This window comes from Canis lupus, chromosome 15 (assembly GCF_048164855.1).
Source record: "Canis lupus baileyi chromosome 15, mCanLup2.hap1, whole genome shotgun sequence".
In the NCBI taxonomy this organism is placed as follows: Eukaryota; Metazoa; Chordata; class Mammalia; order Carnivora; family Canidae; genus Canis; species Canis lupus.
Genome location: NC_132852.1, coordinates 4,460,846 through 4,488,605, shown reverse-complemented (window position 1 = coordinate 4,488,605; position 27,760 = coordinate 4,460,846). Strand labels below are relative to the sequence as shown.

Genomic DNA, 27,760 nt, shown 5'->3' with positions numbered 1-27,760 from the left:
TCTGCATGTGTCTTCAGGTCTGAAATAAGTTTCTTGTAGACAGCATAAATGAGTCTTTTTTATCCATTCACCACCCTATGTTTTTGGATTGGAGCATTTAGTCCATTTACAGTCAAAGTAATTATTGATATGTAGTTACTGCCACTTTACTTGTTTCAAGGTTTTTTGTTTTGTTTTAGTTCTTCTCTGTTACTTTCTTCCCTTGCTCTCTTTCATGATTTGCTGGCTTTCTTTAATGGTGTACTTGGGTTCCTTTCTCTTTACTTTTTGCATATCTACTACCAGTTTTTGATTTGTGGTTACCATTAGGTTTGTAAGTAATATCTTATGCATATAGCAGTCTATATTGAATTGATGGTGGCTTAAGTTTGAACCCCTTCTTTACTCCCTTCCCCACAATGTTTAGGTATCTTGTTTCATATTTTACATCCTTTTATTTTGTGAATCCCTTGACGGATTTTTATAGATATACTCAATCTTACTTTTTCTGTGCTTCCTACTTTTCTTATTCCTGCTAATGATCTTTCCTTTCTGCTCAAAGGGTACCCTTTAACATATATCATAGTGCTGTCTTAGTGGTCATGAAATCCTTTAACTTTTGTTACCTGGGAAACTATCTCTCTTTCTATTCTGCATGATAGCCTTGCTGGATAGAATATTCTTTGCTGCAGGTTTTTTTTATCTTTCAGCACTTTCAATATAATTGAAATAATTTCAAGATATCTTCTCTTGCCTGCAGTTTCTGTTGAGAAATCAGCTGATCATCTTATGGGGTTTCCCTTGTATGTAACTGCTTTCCTTTGCTGTTTTAAAATTTTTCTTTGTCACTACTTTTTGCTATTTTAATGACTGTGTCTTGGTGTGAACTTTCTGGGAATGAGTTTGGGGCTTTCTGTGCCCCCTGGATATGGATTTCTGTTTCCTTCTCCAGATTTGGGAAGTATTCAGCTATTATTTCTTAAAATAAACTTTTATGCTCCCTTTTCCCTCTTCTCTTTCTAGGATACCTATTATGCATATTCTACTATACTCGGTGGTGTTGCTGAGTTTCCTCTATTTTAATTATTTGTTTTATTTTATTTATTTTTTAAAGATTTTATTTATTTATGAGAGACAGAGAAAGAGGGGGGAGGGCAGAGACACAAGCAGAGGGAGAAGCAGGCTCCATGCAGGGAGCCCGACGTGGGACTTGATCCCAGATCTCCAGGATCAGGACCTGGGCTGAAGGTGGCACTAAACCGCTGAACCACCCGGGCTGCCCTATTTTAATTTTTTAACGTATTTTTTTTCTTTCTACTATTCAGATTGATTGCTTTCTATTACTCTGTCTTCCAGGTCCCTGATCCTTTCTATAGTCTACTATTAATTCCATGTAGTGTGTTTTCAATTTCAGTTATTTATCTCTGGTTCTTTTTTATGTTCTCTCTTTGCTGAAGATCTCACTGGGGCCCTCCATTCTTTTCTCAAGTCCAGTGAGTATATTTATGACCATTATTTCAAATTCTCTATCATGTATTTTACTTATCTCTGTTTTGTTTAGCCCTCTTTCTGTAAATTTCTGTTCCTTCATTTGGGAAATATTCCTTGGTCTCCTCACTTTGTATAACTCTGTGTCTGTTTCTATGTGTTAGGAAAATCACCTATGTCTCCTTCTCTTGAAGGTAGTGGTTTTATGAAGAAGTCCTATAGTGTCCTGTAATGCAGTGTCCCCTGTTCACCACAACCTGGTGCTTCAGAGGTGTTCTTATGGGGTTTGCACTTGCCCTACTGTTATGGTTGGGCCACTTTTCCCTTCATCCCAGTTTTCTGCAGTGGCTCTCTTTGTGTTTGGTGGACAGGGTTTGGTGCCTATATTGTGTTAGTGGGTCAGTCTAGGGCCACCATGGGCTTGAGTTGAGTCAGACCAGGCATTTGACAGAGATGGAATAGCACCAAACTGCAGGGTACTTTACCTGTGTTGTCCCCTGAGAAGCTTTCATTGGTTAGTGAAGAATATAATTAGACCAACTCTCTCCCCTTGCCTGCTGCTGTGTGGGTGGTATGTATATGTGATTATCTTCCCTTATCCTTGGGACAGGAGTCCCTTTGGAGTGGCACAAGTCTCTGTCAGGGCTGCTTGCACAGTGCTAGTCTTGTGACACCTCTTTGGAAGGGCTCCAGACAAGGACATATTAGAGGGGCATGTTTGCAGAACACCAGAGTGGGGTACAGGGTGGTAGAAATGTTTGCATGGGTCTGCTGTGGGAGGGGACCTGGAGCTAGAGGCCTGGCCAGAGTAGTTGTGTCCACAGAAGAATGCAGGGCAAAGTGAACCATTAGCAGTTAGTCAGTGTTGGCACTGTGCTGGTCCCTGCAGGTTTCCCATGTCTCTGCTGGGTGACAGGAGAGGGAAATGGTGCTGTCCACTCGTTTATCCCAGGAGGTCTCCCAGTGATCCCTGCCCTTCAGCACATGTTCTGAGATTAGTCAACAAATCTTCCCATATACTGTAGGCATTTTTCAACCACTGCTTTTATGCAGGTAACTTCATGGAGCTCTTTGTTGTGTTGTCTCTTTAGGGGCAGGGACTTGGTTTCCTATTGATTCCCATTGGGCCTTCTGATTTTTAAAGTTCCAGGTGGTAAGCCCTGTGGACTTGAAGAGCTCAAAGAATCATGTCCCTTTGGTTTTCAGGAAGGCTAATATCTGGGGTGCTTGGTGTGAGGGCCTGGTCCTCTCATTTTCATGTGCCCATGGCATTTCTCCTTCCTGTAAACTGTCCCATGGGTCCATTTAGCTTCCAACCATGTCCCTGCCCTTCCTAGCCTCTTCAATGTGGTCCCTTCTTTACATTTAGCTGTGGAGATTCTGTTCTTCAGTCTGCAGGTAATTTTCTCGGTTATTTACAGCCAGAATGTGGATGTTATATAGTTGTATCCATGGGATGAAGTGAACTTAGTTGTTTCCTATTCATTTATCTCTCCTAGAAGTCTCCCAGACCTTTATGTCTTTATCTTTCCCCAGATTACGGAAGTTTTCCACCATCATTACTTAAAATTTTCTGGCCCTTTCTCTCTTTCCTTCTGGGACCCCTATAATGTGAATATTATTCCACTGAACATTGTCCTGGATGTCCCTAAGGTATTGTCACTTTTCCAATTCTTTTTCATTCTGCCATTCTATCTGGATTTCTTCTATTGCTTTGTCTTCCAGCTCACTGACTCATGCTTCTATTTTATCTATGCAGCTATTGAACTGCTCTAGTCTTCTCAATTTAGGTATATATTCTGTTTGGTACTTCTCACATTTCCTGTCTCTTGGAAGTTTGTGTTCATTCATTTTTCTCCTGAGTTTGGTGAACATCTTTATGACCATTACTATGAACTCTTTTCGGATATGTTGCTTATATCCTTTTAAGGTCTTTTTCTGGGGATTTGCCTTATTATTTGGATTGGAAAACATTCCTCCGTCTCTACATTTTGCCTGGATCTCTGAACTTCTCCATGTGTATTGGAAGAAATTGCTATCACCCTCAATTTTGAGGGGGCTATCTTGTGCAGGAGCTGTTCTGAGCAGCCCAGAAATGCAATCTTCCCTTCCTATAAGAGCCAGCCACTCTATGGGCATCCATCCGTGGGCTTGTATGCCTGCTGCCTAGGGATTTCAGGGCTCCTGCCACTTGTCTGACCCCGTTGCTATTCATCCATTATGCATGCAGGCTGTGGCTTGGGGCACTCAACTGACTCTTGTGGTCCTGCATAGGGTGGTTAGGGCATGGGGTAGTTCTACCAACTTGCTTGTGCTAGCAGGCTAGAGAGAGACATAAAAAATGGTCTCTGTCAGCTCCATCACCAGCCAATGAGCATGAGATTGCTTCTGCCCCTGGATAAAATCCCTGTAGATTCCTGCATCTCATGCAGCTACTTGAAAATTAATAGGTTTCCCTCACTTATGGTCTAGGCATGTTTCAATTTGTTGCTTTTTGTACTGGATCTCAGGCCAAGTACATTTGCGTATAAGCCTTTTTCGAGCAGGGTGTCCATTCCTTATGATTCTATGAGTCTTCTGGTCTTAAATCCCCATTAATTTCCAAAACCAGATATATTAGGGGCTTGTATTTTTGGTACTGGCCACCAGGATGGGGGTGCCCGATAATGGGGCACAATCCCTTGAAATAGTGTTCCATATGTGGGGCATTCCTACTGATTGTGGTGGGGTCACTATGTCTGGGCTGGGGGTTGGTATAAGGCTGTATTTTATTTTTTAAGATTTTACTTATTTATTCATGAGAGAGAGAGAGAGAGAGAGAGGCAGAGACACAGGCAGAGGGAGAAGCAGGCTCCATGCAGGGAGCCCGATGTGGGACTCGATCCTGGAGCCCCAGGATCAGGCCCTGGGCTGAAGGCAGGACTAAACCGCTGAGCCACCCAGGCTGCCCAAGGCTGTATCTTTGATTCTCCTACTCTCCTTGATGCATCTTTGTCTTTAGTTGTAGAGGCATTTTTCATCCAGTTATTAGATCCTTTTTAAAGGAAAAATACTCCATATGTAGCTGTAAGTTTGTTGTGGCCCTGAAAGGAGTTCAGAGACTTTACATGCCACCAACATGAATTACTCCTGTGAGATGCTCAGCTTTTTTTACACGGTTCTTCTAGTTAAAATGTATTCATGCCCCTATTTTGCCAGAGAAGCTTGGGGAAAGTTGGCAATGAAATGTCCTTCACTCTTGCTTTTACAATATTGCTATCATTTTTATTGAGATATAATTGACATATATTATTAGTTTCAGGTGTAAAACATAATGATTATATATTCATATATATTGTGAAAAGACCACAATAATAATTAACATTTGGCACCACACGTTTCAAAATTTCTTCTTGTGATAAGTTATAGAATCTACTCCTTCAGGGGCTTTCAATTATACGAAAACAGTACTGTAAGCTGCAATCACTATGCTATACATTATATCCCTATGGCTTATTTACTTTATACTGGAAGTTTGTAACTTTTGATCTCCTTCACCAATTTCACCACTCCCCAACTCATGCTTATGGCAACCACTAATTTGTTTTCTACATCTAAGAGTTGAGTGTTTTTGTTTTTGCTTTTTACATTCCACATATAAGTAAGGTTATATGATATTTGTCTTTCCCTGTCTTACTGACTTCATTTAGTACGATGCCCTTGTAACAAAGCCCAAGTTCATTTGCTGGACATAGATTAAAGCTAATCAATGAAACTTAAGACTATGCAGCAACAAAAGGGTTTATTTTAGAGGCAGCTAAATGAAAAGATAGGAGAGTAGGTCTATAATCCCTCTTTTGAAGGAGGGGAGTCAGAGAAATTTAATCAAAAAGGGGTTTGGGTGGAAAGTTGTAGTTGTTCTTATCAGCCCCATTAATGCTTTGATTTACCAGTTTCAATCCTTTCTATCTTTGATCATTCCTCATTCTTGAGGGACCTGGGACAATGATGGCTCTAATTTCTTGCTGAAATGGGGTAAAGATTGAGTTTAGAGGAATATACCCATTTAGAAATATTCTTTAGTTCTAGGTTGAGACCCAACATTCTGTATTACCAACATTTTTGTTATTTGGTTAATAGTTCTTCTACAACATTCTATATTTTATGACTAATAGCAAGAGAGAATTAAGAATATGGACATTTCACATTTGAATACTAAAACCTAATTCCTTAAGGTATCCTGAAAACTAGTTCTAGATCTGAATCTAGGGCCTTAGGGTAGATTTGTTGTAACTAAATAGCTTGTAGTACGACGAATTAGCTACTGCACAAACAACTCCTTGTTCTGCCAAACTATAATCTAAAATAATTCTATTATCTCAAACTACTTGGCCAAAGAGTCTAAATCTTTTTATCATGCTCCAGCTGTTTAAATATTTATATTACCAAGGGAAATATTTAAACCCACAAACAAAAATATAACCTGGGATTGCACATAGCACTCCTGTTAATTCACAAGGATCAATACTTTTGAGACTTACTGATTTCTTCCGACCAGCTCTCCTAAATAGTAGTTTCAGGTATGTCAGAGGCTAGTTGGTCCAAGCAGGGTTTCCTTCCATGTTCTCCTTGCAAGCAGTGTGTATGGGACCTGTGGATTCTCATAGAACCATTTTAATTAGAGTGTGTTAAATCCACAGCTCAATTCCCTTTAGTTTCACTGAAGAATGTGTGGTCAGTAACACCTCATAAGGTTCTGTCCAAGGAGGTTGGAGTTGGACCTCTGGGTGCTTGCTCTTCCAGGTCTTTGATAACATCAAGTCTCTAGGATTCAGGCAGTATGAGGGCACATCTGTGGGGTGCATCAACTTGCTTTTTTGGAATCATGATAAAATCTACCTACCAGTCTTTTCCAGATTTGGTGTCTCTAAGTTGTATACCTTTGAGAACTGATGGAAGCCCCCCATTTTAGGATTATTTTTTAGCACAAATGTCATATTTTGGACTATCTTTACAACAGTCTCTGAAGATTGGGATCCACGATCTATTTCTGAATCCTTTGAAATGTGGCATCTTAATTTTAATAGGTGCTTTGATAAATATGGCTACTTATTTTTTCCAGAAGATGTTCTGGAATAAGGATTACCTTTTGTGAATTATATTTTAAGCTGGCTTTAGTGCCAGCATGGTATCTCATTCCCCATTCTTTAGTTCTTGTTAGTGTCTGGTACTAAAGCCATTATACTGGGTTTTGAAGACTGTATGGGCTGCCAGCTTGGTGGCTTGAGCTGCCTTATTATTCTCTTGGGCTCACTCTGTTCATTTTATGGTGTCCTTGGCAGTAGACAATAGCTGATAGGTCACCACTGTATCCAGCTCTTCATTGACCTTAATCCATACAACTGCTCTGGTCTGCAAACATCTCAAGGTCTGGATTTTCCTGGAAAAAAAAATGTGTTCTGGTGATGATTCTGAGTGGCCCATATGGTAACAGGCAAACATGGGCTGCTGTGGCAATTTTTTGTGATGTTTTCCTCAAGTTGTCTAGCTTCAGGAAAACAAGTGCAATTTTAGTTCTGTTTGAGGAAATCAGAAGACTTTTAGGATCCAGTCCAGTATTCTAGGTAAACAACAAACACTCAAAGTTAATCAGAATTAGAACCTAACATCCACAAAGGTGTGCTACTGAAACATAATTTCTCTCCAAAATCACCTTCATTTCCAAAGATAGGCAAATTAAGACTAATTTGTTAGTAAAATAAGTGATTTTCAACAAATTTGACCTAATCTTTTTTAATCTGTATTGCTAGAACTTTTTATAAAGAATTTCAGATAGAACTTTCAAAGCCTAAGAAGCCAAGCCAAATACTTGCCATCAGACTTCACCTCCACTACCTACAGATGGGTGAATTCCTCTCTTGTCAAGGTTTCCAAAATTCTCGAAGTTTCCTGAACCTGACAAGAAGTGGCCTTTTTTTTACTCACCTGGTAAGGTTGCTGGGAACATTGAAACAAGGTACTAGGCTTATTTTTCCAAGGGCTTGCATTGTCTCCATGAAGTCAACCCTATTTCCTTAAGGGGGTGTGGTCATCTCTGATTCTACGCATGTCTCTCAAATATGGCATTTCAGTCGAAGCCTTGGTAATATAATCAATATTTCCAATTGTGTCCTGTCATAAAAAGAACAGAATCTTACTCAACTTATGCAAATAAATACATTGCCTTGAAAAGAAAAGAAAATAATCACTTTGAGTTAGAATTCTGGAGTGATTAGGTAGGGAGAAAAAGATAAATCTGTTTTGTTGGGGGTTTTTTGCCAAATTTTTTAAGTTAGAGATAGCTTAAGAGAAATTTTCCTTAAAACGGGAAGAGCAGATATTAGAGAATCAGCCACATTTCAAATAGGAGTCATAAAAAATATAATTCTCTTCAACTTTATTCAACCCCCTATAATATTGTTCTGTTTGAATGTAGTTTTTTTTTATTAGTTCTAGAAATTCTTAGTTCATTTTTGTGGTCTTAAAGTTACCAGAAACCTGTATTTATCATTATAATGTACTTGTCAAGAAAACTCTGTGGCATACAACCCTTCAATAATTAGAATTACAATTGATGACTTTATACCAGGACATATCAAAACCTCAGGAATTTTATATAATTTTGGGGAGAGAGCATTCATCCATACAATATTACTTAAGGTTTATTATCCCTTACTTGACTACGCTTCCCATGTAATTTTATGTACCAAATAAACAACTTTCTCAAATAATCAAAGATCTAATAAAGACAAAACATGGATAAATTATCTAAGAAGAATCTCATTTTAACAGAAAAATAAATTCCAATCCTCTACTGGTGCACTTCTGCTTTAAAAGTAATTTAATGCAACAGGATGATTTTTTTAAAAATTTTATGCAGTCTCTCTCTTCCTCCATTGTCTCCCATGTCAATATATATATTGCTCAGTGCAGACAGCTGCCTTACCAAGGTCACTCCCTCTTCTCAGGTGGTCACATCCAATGACTGTTCAATATGAGAGTATAAAGTGCAGCCCCTTTGCCCCAATTTAGATGATTCTGGAGGGTAATCCAACTTTTGTAATTCCTTTGAGAATCAGCTAAGGCATCTGTTGATGTATCATTGCTCAACTTCTGTGTGATCTTGTTCTCTCACTTTTCTTCTTTTGCCAAATGTTGATCACTTTTTTTTTTTTTTTATGATAGTCACAGAGAGAGAGAGAGAGAGGCAGAGACACAGGCAGAGGGAGAAGCAGGCTCCATGCACCGGGAGCCCGACGTGGGATTCGATCCCGGGTCTCCAGGATCGCGCCCTGGGCCAAAGGCAGGCGCCAAACCGCTGCGCCACCCAGGGATCCCCTGTTGATCACTTTCTAATAAACTTTTTCACATACTCATCTCAAAAATCTTATTCTTATCTATGCATAAAATTTCTTTCCAGAGATTCCCTTTCACAAACCTTTTACTATTTTCTTCTTTATATACAGATTTTGTCTGAAGTTTTCCACCTTTGAATAACCAGTCTGTTTCCTTGCATACAGACTTGTCTCTATTAGTCTTAATTACATTTATTAAAATTCTAATGTTTTCCTCTAAAAACAAGTGAACAAACAAAATAGAATCAAATATAAAGAAAAAACTGGTGATAGAAGGACATACTATGTGCTTTCTCTTTCCTGACAAATTTTGCAACAGAGATAATGTAAACGTACCTCTCAGAACGCAGGTAACTTTAAAGACATGTCCATTTTAATAAATCCAACAACTTTAAATTAGCTTTCATATCAAATATTTTTCCAGATCAAATGACCTTGAAAAATGTTTGGGTTAGTTTTTGAGTTTCAGGAGGGCCATTTCTCACAAGCATTTGCCTTTAAACCAGCCAGAGTTCTTTCACCAATTTTAGGAATACCATGCAAAGACCAAGAAAACATCTCACATTTAAAACATACATGGACATCAATCGATCAACCTATGTGTACAGATACACAAACAAGATACAAACAATCTTAAAATGGTATTATATAACTTATGGATCCATTAGTCATTTTTCTCTCAAGCCTAATGACTACTATGGCCAAGCAGAGTCAGAAAATTTTTTTCCTTTTCATAAATTCATAACTATTCAATTTTGGAGAATATAGATCAAAGGGCTGCATTTAGGGACTAAATTATCATTTCCCATTTTCCAGTCAGAGCACAACCAGCTTTATCCAAAGATACCAAAAACTGAAGCAATAAACAAACCCAGTGAAGCCCAGAGTACCTCTGTGAGCATTAGTTCTTCTCCAAAAGTCAGGACTTCACTGTGACTGTATCAAATAGATTCCTTGGTCACTCCTTTTCCAATCAGATGAAAAAGAAAGCCAAGAGATCCAAACCAGACAAAGAGGAGGAAAAACAAAAAACAAAAAACAAAAAAACAAAAAAACAAAAAAAACCACCTCACATGCTCTCACACACAAAGTGCTCACTAAGAGACATCTGTTCAAAACAAAACCAAAAACCATTTTCTCGCTGCAAGAGTTATATTACGTTCTGAAGATCCCCAGCGCTCAGTCGGTGTCGGGCCTGAGAGACGGTCCCGAGAACAAAGAGCCAGGACCATTGTTTAGACCCATCATGGGACTGTTACTGGGTCTAACAAACCACAAGCAAAGATGTCTTGCCCAGCTTTCCAAATTTGTAGGCAAAACCCGGCTCCTCTGCCTGACAGGCAACAAGGCCAATCACCGAGGCATGGAGTATGCATCAAGGAAAGAGTTTGAGAGGCGGCTAAATGAGAAGGGAGAGCAAGCCTCAAATCTGCCTCCCCCAATAGGAGAGTTAGGGAAATTTAAAGGCAAACTAAAAAGTCCGGGTAAAAAGTTGCAGCTGGACTTCTTAATGCCATTAACCCTTTGGTTACTGTTTTCACCTTCAAGTTAAACTCACACTCTCACAAAGGCAGGATTTCCTTCTTTTATGGCTGAACACCATCCCATCGTGTGCACGCACACCACATCTTTATCTCATTGGTTGAGGTTCGTTGAAACCTTGAGGTCAGTGAGGTTGCTGCCACACGTTGGCTCTTGTAAACAATGCTGCCATGGACATGGAGGTGCGTACATCCTTCCAAGGTAGAGGTTTCGTACTCTTGACAGAAACACCCAGAAGTGAAATCACTGGATTGTTTGGTAGTTCTATTTTTAATTTTTTTGAGGAAACTTCATACTATTTTCCGTAGTGACTGTACCAAATTACATTCCTACCGACAGCATGAAAGTGTTCTTTTGCTCCACCTCCTTAACAACACTTGTTGCGTCTGGTCTTTTTTGTAGCAGCCATTCTAACAGGGTGTGTGTGCATGTGCGTGTGCATGTGAGTGCTTCAATATGATTGGCACGCAATGTTTCATTAGTTTTAGGCCTACACCATGGTGATTCCGCGCCTGTACACCATCCCATGTCCTAGGTTATGCTGTGCTCCCCACAGGTGTATATATCATCTAAAATTAGTATTTTTGGGAGCACTTGGGTAGTACTGTTGGTTAAGCATTTGCCTTGGGCTCAGGTCATGATTTTGGGCTCCTAGGATTGAGCCCTGGGTCAGGCTCCTGTTTAGTGGGGAGTCTGCTTCTCCCTCCCCCTCCGTACCTCCCTCTTGCTTATGTTTGCTCATGTGCTCTCTCTCTAATAAATAAAATCTTTAAAAAATTTTTTAAAAATAGTGTTTTCTTCTCCTTTGGGTAAATACCTAGTAAAAACCTGGTAGTAGAATGATTAAATTATATGATATTCTTATTTTTAGTTTTTAAGGAACTTCCATACTCTTTTCCACAGTGGCTGCACCAGTTTGTATTCCCACCCACAGTGCATGACGTTTCCTTTTTCTCCGTACCCTTGCCAACACTAGTTACTTCTTCTCTTTTTTATTTTAGCTATTTGACAAGCGTACCGTGATACATCACTGTGGTTTTGATTTTCATTTCCATTTTGATTAGTAATGTTGAGCATCTTTTCATGTATCTGTTGGCCATTGGTGTGTTTTCTTTGGAAAAATGTCTGTTGAGGGCCTCTGCCCGTTCGTTAATTGGATATTTACTTTTTGTTGCTGTACAGTTCTTTGTATATTTTAGATATTCTTTATCAGGTGGATCATTTGCAAATATCTTCTCTCATTCAGTGGGTTGCCTTTTCATTTTATTGGTTTCCTTTTCTGTGCAGATGCATTTTATTTCAACGCAGTCTCATTTGTTTTTGTTGTATTTGCTTTTGGTGTCAAATCCAAAAAAAAGTTATTCCCAAGATTGATGTCAAAGAGCATATCCACTACATTGTCTTTGAAGAGTTTTACTTTAAGATCAAATCTTTAATCCATTTTGAGTTAATTTTTGCACGTGTATGTGTAAAATCCTGGTCCAGTTTCATTCTTTTGTGTGTGGCTGTCCAGGTTTCTCACTGCTATTTATTGGAAAAGAAAAACTGTCCTTTCCCCTTGTATATTTTTGGCTCCTTTGTCATAAATCAATTGGCCATATGTGTGTGTGGGTTTATTTATGGGCTCTGTATTCTGCTCTATGGATTTTTGTCTGTTTTTATGCCAAAAGCATATTTTTTATTAGTACAGATTTATTGTAGCTTGATATCAGGGAACATAATGCCTCTGGCTTTGCTCTTCCCAAGATTGCTTTGGCTATTGGAAGTCTTTTGTGATTCCATATAAGTTTTAAGATTTTTTTCTTTTTCTGGAGAAAAAAAATGCCATTTTGGGGGGACTGCATTGAATCTGTAGATTGCTTTGGGTCATATGAACATTTTAACAATATTTTTCCAGTCCATGAGCACAGATTATCTTCCCATTTATTTGTGACTTCAAGTGTTTTCATTATTGTCATAGTTTTGAGTATAGGTCTTTAACCTCCTTCAGATTATTCGTGGGTATCTTCTTCTTTTCAATGCAATCATAAATGGGACTTTAAAAAATTTCTCTTTCTGATAGTTTGTTATTAGTGTGTAAAAATGCAACAGATTTGTATATATTGATTTTGTGTCCGGTAACTTCACTGAGGAGTTCTAACAGCTTTTCCTAGAGGAATTCTAACATTTTTTTCCTGGTGAAGTCTTTAGTTTTTTATGATACTAGGCCATCTGCAAATAGTGAGAGTTTTACTTATTTTCCGAGTGGATGTCTTTTACCTGTTTTTCTTGCCTCATCACTGTGGCTAGGATTTCTATTACTATATTGAATAAAATGAGTACAAATGGGCATCATTGTCTTTTTCTTTATCTTAAAGGAAGATTTTCAAATTTTTAGTGAGTATGATGATAGCTGTAGGCTCATTACATATGATCATCATTACATTGAAATACCTTCTCTCTTTACTCACTTCGGTGAGATTTTTTTATTATAAATTTTGAATTTTGTCAACTGCTTCTGTGTCATTTCTAGGGAAATTATTATAATTTTATCCTTCATTTTGTTCATGTGTATCACATATTGATTTGCAGATGTTGAACCATTCTTTCTTCCTTTGAAAAAATCCCACTTGATCATGGTGTATGATCATTTTAACATATTTTTTGTATTTAGTTTGGTAATATTTTGTTGAGAGTTTTTGAATCTATGTTCATCAGGGCTATTGGCCTGCAATTTATTTTCTTGTGGTGTCCTTGTCTAGTTTTGGTATTGGTGCAATGCTGGCCTTTTAAATGAGTTTAGGAGTATTCCCTCCTTTTCTATTTTTTGAAGAGTTTGAGAAATATTTATATTAATTTTTCTTTAAATGTGTCACAGAATTTGCTAGTGAAACCATTTGGTCCAGTGCTTTTCTTTGTTAGGCAGTTTATTGATTCAGTGTCCTTATAATAGGTCTGTTCAGGTTTTCTATTTCTTCATAGGTCAGTTTTGGTGGGTTGCATGTTTTTAGAAACCAATTTGTTGGAGTATGGTTGTTCATGATAGTCTCTTAGGATCTTTTGTGTTTGAATGAATCCTGTTTTACTTCTTATTTTTGAGTCCTATTTTTCTAGGCAAGCTTAATAAATTTGACAGCTTTTTTTTTTTTTTCAAAGAACCAGCTCTTAGTTTTATTGACCTTTTCTGTTGTCCTTCTAGTATTTTCTCATTTATGTCCATTCTGATCTTAATTTACTTCTGTCTAATAACTTTGGGCTTAGTTCACTCTTCTTTTTCTAGTTCCTTGTGGTACAACCTTAAGTTGTTTATTTGAAATCTTATTTTTAAGATTTATTTATTTGTGAGAGAGCAAACAAGTCGGGGGAGTGGAGGGGCAGACAGAACAGGAAAGAGAATCTCCAGCAGACTCTGCTGAGCATTAAGCCCAACCCAGGGCTCCATCCCACAAACCTGAGATCATGACTTGAGCCAAAGGCAGACATTCAACCAACTGAGCCACCCAGGTGCCCCAAGTTTCAATGCATTCTAGAGCTCTATATTTTTACTCCCTCTTCCCACATTTTGTTCTTACTTCACAGCTTACATCTGAATATATCATGTATCCATTAATAGATTTGTATAGTTACAATTATTTTTACTTTAGTCTCTTTCGACTTCATACTAGCTTTTATAAGTGATTACCTTATTACCCTTACAACATGAAATTATTCTGAATTTTACTATATGTTTACCTTTCACAGCATGATTTACATTTTCATGTTTTCCTGTAAATAATTAGTATCTTTATATTCCAGCTTAGAGAAATCCCTCAAACAGTTCCTATAAAGTTGGTTTAGTGCTAATGACCTCTTTTAGTGTTTCATTAAAAAAAAAATTAGTATTTTAGAGAAACACAGAGTTGTAAGCAGGGGGAGAGAGAGGGAGAGGAAAAATGAGAAAAGCAAACCCCCTGCTGTCCATGGAGCCCAATGCAGTGTTTGATTCCAGGACCCTGAGATATGACCTGAGCCAAAATCAAGAATCAGACACTTAGCTGACTGAGTCACCAACGGCCCCCTCTTTTAGTGTTTTCTTCTCTAGAAAAATCTTATTTCTCTTTACAGTCTGAAGAACAACTTTTCTGGGTAGATACTGTTCTTTGGCATTTTTTTTCTTTCAGCACTTTCAATATAATGCTCCCATCCCTTCTAGCCTATAATGTTTCTGCTAAAAAATCTGCTTATTGTCTTATAGGATTACCTAGAGCATAACAGTTGTTTTTCTCTTGTTGCTTTTAAGATTCTCTCCTCTTTAATTTTGATACTTGAATTAGAATGAGTCCTGTTTTAGGCCTCTTTGGTTCATCTTGATTTTTTAAAATTGTTTTTATCTTATTAATTTAAGGTATACAATATAGTGATTCAAAAATTCCATGCATCATCTAATAGTAGTTATGATAAATGCCCTCCTTAATATCTGTCACCTATTTCACTCATCCCCCAACCCACCACCCCTTTGGTAACCATCAGAAAATTATATTTAAGTTTGTTTCTTGGTTTGCCTTTCCCTTTTCTTTCCCTCTACTCTTTTGTTTCATAAATCCCACATATAAGTGAAATCATATGGTATTTGTCTTTCTCTGCATGTTTCAGCATCACACCATTTAATTCCAACCATATCATTGCAAATGGCAAAATTTCATTCTTTTTTATGGATGAGTAATATTCCATTGTATGTATATACTTACCTCTTCCTCATCCATTCATCAGTCAATGGGCACTTGGGCTGCTTCTGTAATTTGCTATTTTAGACAATGTTGCTACAAACATAGGGATGAATCTGTCCCTTTGAATTTGTGGGTTTTTTTTTTTTTTTTTTTGTATTTGGGGGATATATACTCAGTAGTGCAATTACTGGATCATACGGTAGTTCCATTTTTAGCTATTTGAGTAAACTGCATGTGGTTTTCCAGAGTAAATACACCAGTTTGCATGCCCACCAACAGAGCAAGAGGACTCTTTTCTCTCTAAATCCTGGCAGCACTTGTTTCTCATGTTATTAATTTTAGCTAGCCTGATAGATGTGAGATGATACCTCATTGTAGCTTTGATTTACATTTCCCTGATGGTGAACGATTTAGGGCATTTTTTTTCCTGTGTGTGGTAGGCATCTGGATGTCTTCATTGGAGATATGTCTTTTCGTGTCTGCTGCCCAATTTTAAAATTAATTTTTTGGATGTTGAGTTGTAGAAGTTATTTACATATTTTGGAAACCAATACTTTATCAAATATGTCATTTGCAAATATCTTCTATCAGTATGTTGCCTTGTAGTTTCATTATTTCCTTTGCTGTGTAATATCTTTTTGTTTTGCTGTAGTCCCAGTGGTTTATTTTTGCATTTATTTCCTTTGCCTTAAGAGGCATACCTAGAAAAAATCGTTTTAGTTTTGAACTCCTTCAGCTTCCTGGATTTAGATGTCCCTTTTCGTTCCAAGGTAGGAAAGTTTCAGCCATTATTTCTTCAAATAATTTTTCTTGCCTTTTTTGTCTTCCTCTGTGACCCAAAAAATGTGGAAGTAAGTATGTTTGATATTGTCACATAAGTCCCTTAATTTTTCTTTACTCTTTTTTATAAATTTTTCTTTTTGCTTCTCTGATTGGAAGAGTTCCACCACTTTGTCATCAGGTTCACTGACTGTTTCTTTCACTTCTTCTAATCTGCTGATGAACCCTCTGTTTTCCAGTTCAGTTATTGTGTTCTTAGATCAATGACTTCTATATGGAACTTTATTACATCTTCTATCTCTACATTGACATTCTTTCTTGGTGCATGAGCTCGAGGAGCATTTTTTTCTAGGCTTATTAAGATAGAACTGACATACATCACTGTACATGCTTAAGGTGTACAGCAAAATGGCTTGACATATATTGTAAAACAAAATTATTGCTAAGAGTTTAGTTAGTATCCATCATCTCATAAACATATAATAAAAAAAAATTAAATCTTACCCTGTGATGAGAGCTCTTAGGAGTTACTCTTTTAACAATATTTATACATATAATACAGCATCTATAATAATTATAGTTATATTCTGTATAGTACATCCCTAGTACTTATATATGTTGTAACTGGAAGTTTAAACATTTCGATCACCTTTCTCCTATTCTCCTTCTCCCCAAATCCTGTCTTTGGTTACCACAAATATAATTCCTTTTGCTTTGAGTTTTGTGTTGTTCCACTCTGCATTTGATTCCACATATATGTGAGATCTTATAGTACTCTTTTTCTGTCTGACTTTGCATAATGTCCTAAAATTCCATCCATACTGTTGCAAAAGGCAAGATATTCTCATTTCATGTGGCTGAATATTTCATTATATATTCAGTATACACACACACACGCACACCAGTATGCACACACATATGCAGCAACAACAAATTCTTGGGGATCCCTGGGTGGCTCAGCAGTTTAGCGCCTGCCTTTGGCCCAGGGCGTGATCCTGGAGTCCCAGGATTGAGTCCCGCATCGAGTTCCCGGCATGGAGCCTGCCTCTCTCTCTCTCTCTCTGTCTATCATAAATAAATAAATAAAATCTTAAAAGAAAAAAAAAACAAATTCTTTATATGTTCATCCATTGATTGATGGGCAATAGGTTGTTTCCATGTCTTGGATATTAAAAATAATGCTGCAGTGAACATGAGGGTGCAGTTACCCCTCCAGGTTAGTGTTTTCATATCCTGTGGATATATTCTCAGAAGTGGAATTGCTAGATCATATGATAGTTTGATTTTTAATTTTTAAAGTAACTTCCATGTGTTTTCCATAGTGGCTATACCCATTTACAATCCTAGCAATAGTATGAGATTTCCCTTTGTCCACATCCTCTCCTGTGTATGTTATCTCTTCTAGATATTAGCCATTTTAATAGGCATGAAGTGTGATATCTCATGGTTTTGATTTCAATTTCTCTAGTGGCTACTTATATTGAACATTTTTTTCATGTAGTTGTTGGGCATCTATAGGTCGTCTTTGGATAAATCACCAGGGCTCTTCCCCTTTATTAATTAGATTATTGGGGGTTTTGTTATTGAGTTGCATAATTTAGACATTAAACTCTTATTTCATAAATTGTGCAGAAATATTTTTTCCTATTTTATAAGCTCTTTTTTTCACTTTGTTGACTGTTTCTTTTGATGTGAAGGAGCTTTATCCAACATAGCCCCAATTGTTTTTGTCTGATTTTGTCACTGGTGCTTTGGTTTTTCTACCCAAAAAAATCATTGCCAAGATCCAAGTCAAGGTTTTCTTGTATGATGGTTTCAGGTATTATATTTAAGTCTTTAATCCATTTAGAGTTAGTTATTGTGAGACTGTAAGATAGGGGTTTAGTTTCATTCTTTTACATTTGAATACACAATTTTCCCAGAACCACACTTTGAGAGATTATCTCTTCTCTATTGAGTATTCTTGGATCTCTTGTCAAATACTAATAAAAAAAAGTCTGGGTTTATTCCTGGGCTTTTAGGTCCAATTTCATTGATCTATTTATCTGTTTTTATACCAGAACCATACTATTTTGATTACTATAGCTGTGTGGTGTAGCTTGAAACCACAAAGTGTAATACTTTTTAAAAAATTCTTTCTTAGGATTGCTTTGTTTACTCTGGTTGTTTTGTGGTTTCATAGATATTTTAGAATTGCTTTTATACCACTGTTTAAAAAAAAGTCCTTGGAACCTTGGTAGAAATTGCATTGAAGCTATGATGGCTTTTGATAGTATTGACATTTTAATAATTTTAATTTTCCAATCCACAAATATGGGGTACTTTTCCATTTTATTTGCATCTTTTTTTCATAAATGTCTTGTAGTTTTTGTTTTTTTTATGTTTTTTTTTCTGCTGGTCATTCTAATTTTATTGGAGTTCAATTTGCCAACATATAACATAACACCCAATGCTCATCCCACCAAGTGCCCCCCTCAGTGCCCATCACCTAGTCACCCCAACCCCCTGCCCACCTCCCTTTCCACTACCCCTTGTCATTTCCCAGAGTTAGGTGTCTCTCATGTTTTGTCACCCTCACTGATATTTTCACACATTTTCTCTCCTTTCCCCTTTATTCCCTTTCACTAATTTTTATATTCCCCAAATGTGTCTTGTAGTTTTTTTAAAGATCTTTAACATCCTTGGTTAAGGTTATTTCTAAGTATTTTATTGTTTTTCTTTCTGTTATAAATGGAATATTTTATACCTTTATTCAGGTAATTTTTCCTACTATATAAAGCATGACTGAGTTTTGTATGTTAATTTTTTGTCCTGTAATTTTACTAAATTTTTTGATGACCTACAACAGTTTTTTTATAGAATTTTTGGGATTTTTCTGTATATACAATCAGGCCATCTGCAAATAGAGACAATTTTTACTTCTTCCTTTCCAATTCTGGTGCCTTATTTATTTCTTTCCTAATGATTCTGACAAGGACTTCCAGCACTCTGTTGAATGGCAAGAGTGGGCACCTTTTGTCTTGTACCTACTCTTAGAGGAACATCTTTCAACCTTTCACCATATAGTATGTTACTAGTTGTGGGATTATTATATATGTCTTTTTTATTTTATTTTATTTTATTTTATTTTTTGGTTTTTGGTTTTTTTAATGCCCTTGGTTTTTGAGGTACATTTTTCTGTACCTAATTAAGAGTTTTGATCATTAAGCAGATGTTGAATTTTGTCAAATGCTTTTCTTGCATCTATTGAAATGATTATATATTTTTCTCTTATTCTTTTAATGTGATGGGATGTATCACACTGATTGATTTTTGTATGTTGAACCATCCTTACATCCTACATAGAAATCCCAGTTGATCATAGTGAGTAATCCTTTTAAAATACTGCTAAATTCAGTTTGTTGTATTTTATTGAGGATATTTGTATCTGTGTTCATCGTGATTATGGGTCAGTTGTTTTATTTTCTGATAGTTCTTTTCTAGCTTTAAGATGATATTGGCCTCCTAAAAATCAGTTTGGCAGAGTTATTTCCCCTTTCATTTTTTTGGAAGAGTGTAAGAAGTTTTGGCCTTACACTTCTTTAAATGGTTGTAAAACTCACCAGTGAATACATCTGGTCCTAGACTATTCTGTGTTGGGACGTTTTTCATTACTGATTAAATCTCCTTCCCAGTGGTTGGTCCTTCCAGACTTTCTGTTTCTTCCTCATTCAGTCTTGGTAATTGGTATGTTTCTAAAATTTTTTCTTTTATTTCTAGGGTTGAAATTGGAAATGAATGAGAGCCAACCTTAAGTTCTCTGACCATACCAAATCACTTTTGTTGTATAAACAAAATTTAATTTAGCTCATTTTGCAAAGCTAATTTGACTTGGAGCATTTCTTGCTTGTGCCTCTGGAAATGATAAGTAAAACTTAAACGATTTCCAAAGGTTGATATAAAGTGACCACTGAAAACTGAAATATTGTTACCAATCACTATGATTGGTAAAAGTCACTGATTTCCCTTGATATAAACTGCCTAATACGAGCATATCAATGAGCCTCATTCCGTGTTTTGGTTTGAGTGCTACCACTTTGCAAACTGTCTTTCTCATATATGCACAATAAGTTTTTACTGATTACTACATCAATGATTTGGTTTTATTTTGGCTATTTTGACATCTGTATGATGTCCAGAATAGCTTTTTTAGGTTTCTCTTTTCTTTTCTCTTCTTTTCTCTTTTTTTCTTTCTCCCGCTCCTCCTCCTCTTCTTCTTTTTGTGTTTCTCTTCTGCTCTAATCTTTATTATTTCCTTTCTTCTGCTCTCTTTGACCTCAGTTCTCCTTTTTTTCTAGTTCCTTAAAGTGTAGAGTTAGACTGTTTGGGATTTTTCTTAATGTTAAGTGTTTATCGCTATGAACCTCTCTCTTAAAACTGCTTGGTGTATCCTGTTAAGTTTTGGTATGCTATGTTTCCATTTTTGTTTGCCTCAATATACTTTTTAATTTGCCATCAATTTATTCTTTGCTATATTGCTCAGAAAAACATTGTTTAATTTTCATGTGTTCATCAACAGTTTTCTGTTCATAATTGATATCTAGTTTCTTACCCTCATGGTCAGAAAAGATAATTAGTACAATTTCAATCTTTTTTAGTAAAAGATTTTTATAAACTAAGCCTTGTTTTGGGGCTTAACATATGGTCTGTTCTATAAAATGTTCCATGTATAGTTGAGAAGAACATGTATTCTGTTGTCAGAACATTTGTTGCATGTCTCTTAGGTCATTTTGTCTATAGCATTGTTCAAATCCACTTTTTCCTTATTGCATATTTGTCTAGATCATCTATCCATTGTTGAGAATGGAATATTAAAGTCTTCAAATATTATTATATTGCTATTTCTCTTTTTACCTCTATTAGATTTTACTTTATGTATTTAGGTGCCTTATTGATGGGCACATACATATTTATGGTTGCTATATATCCTTGATTGCCACCTTTATCATTATATAATGACCTTGTCTCTTTTTATCATGTTTTTGTTCAAAGTCTATTTTGTACGAAATTCGTATAACTACCCCTTCTCTTTTTATGGTTACCATTTGCTGGAAATACCTTTCACATCCCTTCACTGTAGGTCTTTTGTGTGTCTTTAAGGTTAAAGTGGATCTCTGTCAGGGAAAATATCCCTTGGTCTTTTAGTCTAGTCAGCTATTCTTTGTCTTTTAATTGGAGAATTTTATCTGTTTGTGTTGAAAATAATTATGATAAACAAGAGCTTACTTTTGCTATTTATTGTGTTAGTTGTCTTTTGGTTGTTTTATAGATCCATTGTTTGTTTTTTTCTTTAATTCTGCTTTTTGTGTGTATATTAGTGTCTTGTGATACCAGCATATTTTTACTTCTTTATATTCTTTCGTGTCACTAGAATAGGGTTTTCCCTTGTGATTACATGAGGGCTACACAAAATGTCTTAAAATTATAACACTATTTTATTTTTTTAAGACTTTTTTATTCATTTATGATAGAGAGAGAGAGAGAAAGAGAGAGAGAGGCAGAGACACAGGGAGAGGGAGAAGCAGGCTCCCTGCCGGGAGCCCAACGTGGGACTCGATCCCGGGACTCCAGGATCGCCCCTGGGCCAAAGGCAGGCCCTAAACCGCTGAGCCGCTGAGCCACCCAGGGATCCCCCTATAACACTATTTTAAACTAATAACAAATGAATTTCAAAAGGATTCGTCTTCACATTTCTCCTCACCCTCACATTTTGAGTTTTATCATTGTTGCAGTTTACATATTTTCATATTGTGTAACTAATGCCATTTGTTTTTTTAACTTTAGAGATGTAAGTAAATTTTGCACTATCATTGCCATGTACAAAATTCAACTTTGACTATATAATTTCCACTACTGGCAAGTTTTAGACTGTCTTCTTATGTCATTATAATGTTAATTAGTGTTCTTTTATTTACTCTCAGAGAACTCCCTTTATATTTCTGGTAAGGCATGTCTGATGATGAATTCCTTTAATTTCATTTGGTCAGGCAAGTCTTTATCCCTTCTTCCTGTCTGAAATACCACTTCAATGGGTATAATATTCTTGTAAACATTTTTTCTTTCAATATTTTGAATATATTACTACATTCTCTCCTGGCCAGAAAAGTTTCTGTTGAGAAAATCTGCTAGTAGTCATATAAAGGTTCTTTCCTATGTAACTTTTCCCTTACTGCTTTTAAATGCTATCTTGGGCAGTCCGGTGGCTCAACGGTACAGTGCTGCCTTCAGCCCAGGGTCTGATCTTGGAGACCCCGGATCGAGTCCTGTGTCGGGTTCCCTGCATGCAGCCTGCTTCTCCCTCGGCCTGTGTCTCTGCCTCTCTCTGTATCTCTCATGAATAAATAAATAAAATCTTTTTTAAAAATGCTATCTTTATCTCTAAACTTTGACGATTTAATTGTAATATGTCTCAGTGTTGCCCTATTTGTTTTCAACCTATTTGGAATATTTCGGGGCTCTTAGATTGAATGACTTTCCCCAGGTTTGAGAAGTTTTCAGACATTATTGTTTTAAATATATTTTCTGTTTCTTCCTCTTTCTCTTCTCCTGGAGGTGCCATAATGTGAATATTGTTTCTTATGCCCCATAATTCCCTTAGACTTTCTCCATTCCTTCATTCTTGTTTTTCTTGCTCTTTTTACTAAATAATTTGAAATATCTTATTTTCCAGGTCATGATGTTTCTTCTATGTGGCTATATATCCTATGGAAGCTATTTATTGAATTCTTAAGTTCAGCTATTGTATTTTTGGTTCTAAAATTTTTTTTTTAATAATTTCTATTGCCTCATCAACCTTGTTGTTTTGTTCGTGTATTATTTTCCTAGTTGTCCATGTAGCTGCCCATTTCTATGTTCTTGTAGTTCATTAAACTTCTCCAAGACGATTATTCTGAATACTTCATCAATTCAGATTTCCACTTCTTCAGGATCAGTTGTTAGAGCTTTATTAGTTAACTTGTATGAGCATCTTTATGGCTGTTATTGAGTAAATTACTTATCTCCAATGTGTTAGGGCCTTTTTCTGATATTGTACTTTTGGGGTCATATTCCTGTTAATTCATTTTCCTTGACTCCCTGTGTTGGTTTCCATGCATAAGATAAATAGTCAAGACTTTCAGCCTTGAAGGAATGGCCTCATGTAGGAGATGAACCTTATTGTTAAATCCTCCCTAGTTACGTGTTATCTCTCAAAACGTTTTGTTCAAGCTTACTTCTTTATCCTTAGTGTTCCCAATAGTTGAAGCATGCCAAGATCTGTGTCCTGAAAAGGGAGTATTTCAGTCAGCACCTGATTCCATGTGATTGGAAGCTATATCCTCAGGCAGCAGTTTTTGAGGTATACAAATATACCTCTTAGAGTGAAGACTGGAAGAAGGGCTTCTTCTGTCTTCTCCCTCTGTACTGATGGCTAGTTAAGACTTCTATTTGATACCATCCCAATCAACCCAGGAATAGCAGCCTCACTGGCTACCATAATCTAGCAATCAGGGACTGTGTCTTCTGGGTAGCAGGCACAAAAAAGCTAGGGCATCAGACATGTGCAAAAGCTTCTTTTAGGAAGACACTGGTGCTTTGTGATAGGGCAGAGAGGGAATGTGAATATGATCCCTGCCAACTTCAGTCTCTGGAAAAAAATCATAGTTAGTCCCTAGATGTGTGTTTAATTAGTACACCCTCTTTCAGGCCATCACTCTGATGATAAGTTGTCCTCCTTCACAAAAATACCAGGGGTGTGTTTCAGTCTGCTCCCTCTCCATTGTGCCCTGGGTAGTAGTGGTTGATAAACAACTATTTAACTGCTACAGGCTTGTAGAAGCTTCAAACATAAGTCCTAATAACCACCAGAGCTGGGTAATCAAGGGGCATCCTGTGGGCAGCAGCCATGAAAACAAAACAAAACAAAAAACAAAACAAAACAAAAAAAAAACAGGGCGCCAGATATATGCTGCAAATCTATCACAGAGAAATTGGCAATTTGGAGCATGGCAGAAGGAGAGAGCAAAAATGCTACTGGCTGGCTTCCATCTTGGAGAGGATTTTGGTTGGTCCCAGATGTGTGTTGAATTAGATGCCTGCCCTCAGCCCAAGGCTTTAAGATAAGTAAATAGGCTCTTTCACAGAAATGTGAGATGCTTTACAGGAAACTTTTTCTCAGATCACCAGAATCTTGAGGGTCTCATGGATACAAGTCCTGTTTGCTTTCAAAGCTCGATGTTTGGGGGGCTCATCTCTCACCTGCAGGTCTTAAAAGTTGGCATGCAAGCTTGGGATTAAAACTTTTTCTTTCTCAGGGAAAGGCTTTGGGTTGTGAGTTTCCTCCTGATTGTGGTTCACTATACTGGGTATGGGGTTTATGGTGAGATTGTGTCTCAACTTCTCTTAACTATATTGATTTGAGAGATTTCTTATTCACCTGATATATAGAAACCAGCTAGTTTTGGGGTGTCTTTTGGAGGAAATTATTTGGTAGATAGCTATAGATTTGGAGTGTCCATTGGAAGGGGTGAGTTCAGGATCCTCCCACGGTAACATCTTGAATTGGAAATCTCTGAGGCTATTGATAACCACACTTTGTATCCTGAACAAGACTCTATAAACAAGGGCTGGTATGAGAGTGGCCACGCACAGCTGGGCCTGTGGAAAATGCTGCTGCTGAGTTTTGGTATCCTTGCTCTTGTAGACTCCACAGGCATGCCTCATCAGGGCTGACTGCTCCCATGCAATCGATGTAGCTCTTAATTCTCAATTCCAGAACTGCTTATAGAGTGCTATTTCATGGAGTTGGTTTCCAGACTTTGAAGTTCCTCATAAAACACAGTATTTTGGTGACAATAAAAGTGGGATCAAGGGAGCCAATCTATTATAAGTCATTTGGTGGAAAGAGTTCTTTTACCATGTCCATTCGTGTAATAAGTTCATTGAGAAAAGACCTCCTGCCTTAGAGTCACACGTGCTTGAAGGCTTATAGAATAAAAAACTCTGGGGATATTTGTATGAAATTGGAGCAAAATCAGGGTAACATGACAATCTGGCTCTCACACCCCCTTACTAGGGAGGGAAGAGAAGAAAACTAGCTTTGCTGGCATCTAATTTGGGCTAGGTTGGTACTTCGTATACATTACCTTACCTTCATGACCATCCTTTGTGTTCCCAGCCGGCATTGACTATTTTCTCCCACCCCTGAGTGAAGTCAGGGTGTGATGGAAATCCTCTGCAATGATCCATGGAATGTAGGGAATGAAACCATCATGAAAACCATCATGCCCTGCTGGCATGGGATATGCAAAGTTCAGTGTCAGGGAGAAGAAGCTTCTCAACCATTCCCAATACATAGGGAGAGAGTGGAGGCTGTGGATGAGAAGTGAGACACACTGAACCGTGTTCTTTCCTTGAGCCCTACTGGATGCAAACATGGAGAAGTAGCCAAGGCATCTCAGACTGTTGTCCTCTGGGCTCATGTATTACTCTCAAGCTTGTCCCCCAGGGAACCGCATCTATGGTTTCAGATCTCAATCTCGCTTCACCTGTTTCTGGGCTCTCCCTTTCTCCAGTACTCCTGCACTGGGGTGTCACTACTCTCACCCCAATGGCCTCATTTTCCTTCTGGTCCCTTTGAACCTCTACAGCCCATCATTATGTCCCTGCTGCACATCTTCTCAACTCCTGCACCCTTCTGTCCCTCTGCACCATTCAACCTGGCAATACCCAGCCATCTGCCTTCTCTATACCTGCAGAAAAACGTTTAACTTCTTCACTGGAGGAAGTGGGTTATGCTTCCATCATAACACTTATTCGTCTGTTCCTTTTATGTCCACACATACCCTCAATTGCAGACTTCTCACATTTTTTAAGAAAACTAAGGGGAATGGAATCCATGTGCCACCATTCCTCAAGGCCCCATACTTTCATCCTTTTGTTTTCTGCAAGTAGATGCAGAGATTCCGTCAGATGCTCTTCCTTCTGCTTCCTGCTACTGCATACATGGCCACTCTCTCTCCCTTTCAGGAATTATTACTATCCATATACAAACAAAGTATAGTATCTTGCATCTAAAAGACAACATCCCCCCCAAGAAAAAATTTGAATTTAAATATTTAAATAAAAATATTTATTTTTTTACTAAATAAAAATGAAATATTGAAATTGGAAGGAAATAGTAAAAGCAGTGCTTAGTGGGAAGATTATAGCATTGATTACTATATTAGAAAAGAAGAAATGTTTCAAATTGGTATGATTTTTAGATTTATATATTTAAAATTCTAAAGGACCAAGGAGGTACACAGCCTCTAAATTTATACTCCTGGTTCCCTCCCTAGGTGTAACGAATAGAATTGATTTCTTGAACATTTTTCTAGAGGTATTTTATGTCTATATGACCAACTCTGTATGTAACAACCATTCACATTTTCTATCTTTGTTTCTATTTGAGATATAATTAGCATATAGCACTGTAGGGGAAAGGTGTACAGCATAAAGACAAATATATTGTGAAATGACTAGCATATTATGTTTAGATAATATCCATCATGTAAAGCACAAAAACAAAAGAAAAAATGTTTTATTCTTTGTGATAAGAGTTTTTAAGATCTTCTTTTAGAAACTTTCAAATCTACTGTACAGAAGTGTTAACTGTAGCCATCATGTTGTACATACACTCCCAGTATTTATTTAACCTGTAACTGAAAAATTCTACCTTTTGACGACCATCATCCAATTCCTTCACCCCCTAACACCCACTTTTGGCAACCACCAGTTAGATTATTTTTCTTTTTTTTTAATGAAAATATTTACATTAAATATTCATTATTTGAGATTTGTACAGTTAAGATGGCATGGTATATTTTTTACATTTCTAAAATTTATTGAAGTATATAAATGAAGTTGTTATATAACTTTCTGGTGTACAACATAGTGATTCCACAACTCTATCATTACTTAATGCTCATTGCTGTAAGTGTAGTTGCCATCTGTCACCATACATTATTACAAGGTTATGAAATATTTTCCACATTAACATGCATAGTATTTCTCCACAGTATGAATGTTTTTGTGCTGAGTAAAGTTAAGTCATTTTCAAAAACTTATTTACAGTATAATGTACAGTGTTACATTAGTTTCAGATGTACAATATCCTGATTCAATAATTTTATACATTACTCAGTGCTCATCATAAGTATACTCTTAATCCCCTCCATCTAATTCACCCATTTCCCCAACCACCTTTCCTTTGGTAATCTCCAGTTTCTTCTCTATATTTAAGAGTCTAGGGGTTTTTTGGGGTTTCTTTTTTTAAAATTTAAATTCAATTTGCCAACATATAGTACATCATTAGTTTTAGATGTAGGTGTCAGTAATTCATCAGTTGTATATAACATTCAGTGCTCATTATGTCATGTGTCCTACTTAATGTCTGTCACCCAGTTACCTCATCCCCCACCCACCTCCCCTTCAGCGACCCTCAGTTTGTTTCCAAGAGTTTCCAAGAGTTAAGAGTGTCTCATGATTTGTTTTCCTCTCTGATTTTTCCTGTTTGTTTTTGCTTTGTTCATTTGTTCTGTTTCTTAAATTCCACATGAGTGAAATCATGCTATTTCTCCATTGCTGATTGACTTATTTCACTTAGGATTATACTTTCTAGATCCACCCAGTTGTTGCAAATGACAACAAATAATTCTTTTATATGAATATATATAAATATATATAGCATATTATGCATATTATATATATTTATATATCTATCCATTCATCTAACCATGTATACTTGACTTGCCAATATATTTTGGCTATTCTAACAAATGATGCAACAAAATGGAGTTCATATATCTTTTTGAATGAATGTGTTTTCTTTGGCTAAATATCCAGTATTGAATTACT

General features: G+C 36.8%; 1 long non-coding RNA gene across 1 annotated transcript in view; it reads right to left on the bottom strand.

Moving 5' to 3' along the window:
• LOC140604558 (uncharacterized) overlaps positions 1-27,760 on the bottom strand; it is a 54,050-nt gene that overhangs the window by 11,633 nt on the left and 14,657 nt on the right. The window contains exons 2-3 of the long non-coding RNA XR_012007369.1: positions 7,432-7,617; positions 5,988-6,886 (exon numbers count right to left, since the gene is read on the bottom strand). This is a non-coding gene — a long non-coding RNA (uncharacterized lncRNA). The remainder of the gene's footprint in view (positions 1-5,987; positions 6,887-7,431; positions 7,618-27,760) is intronic.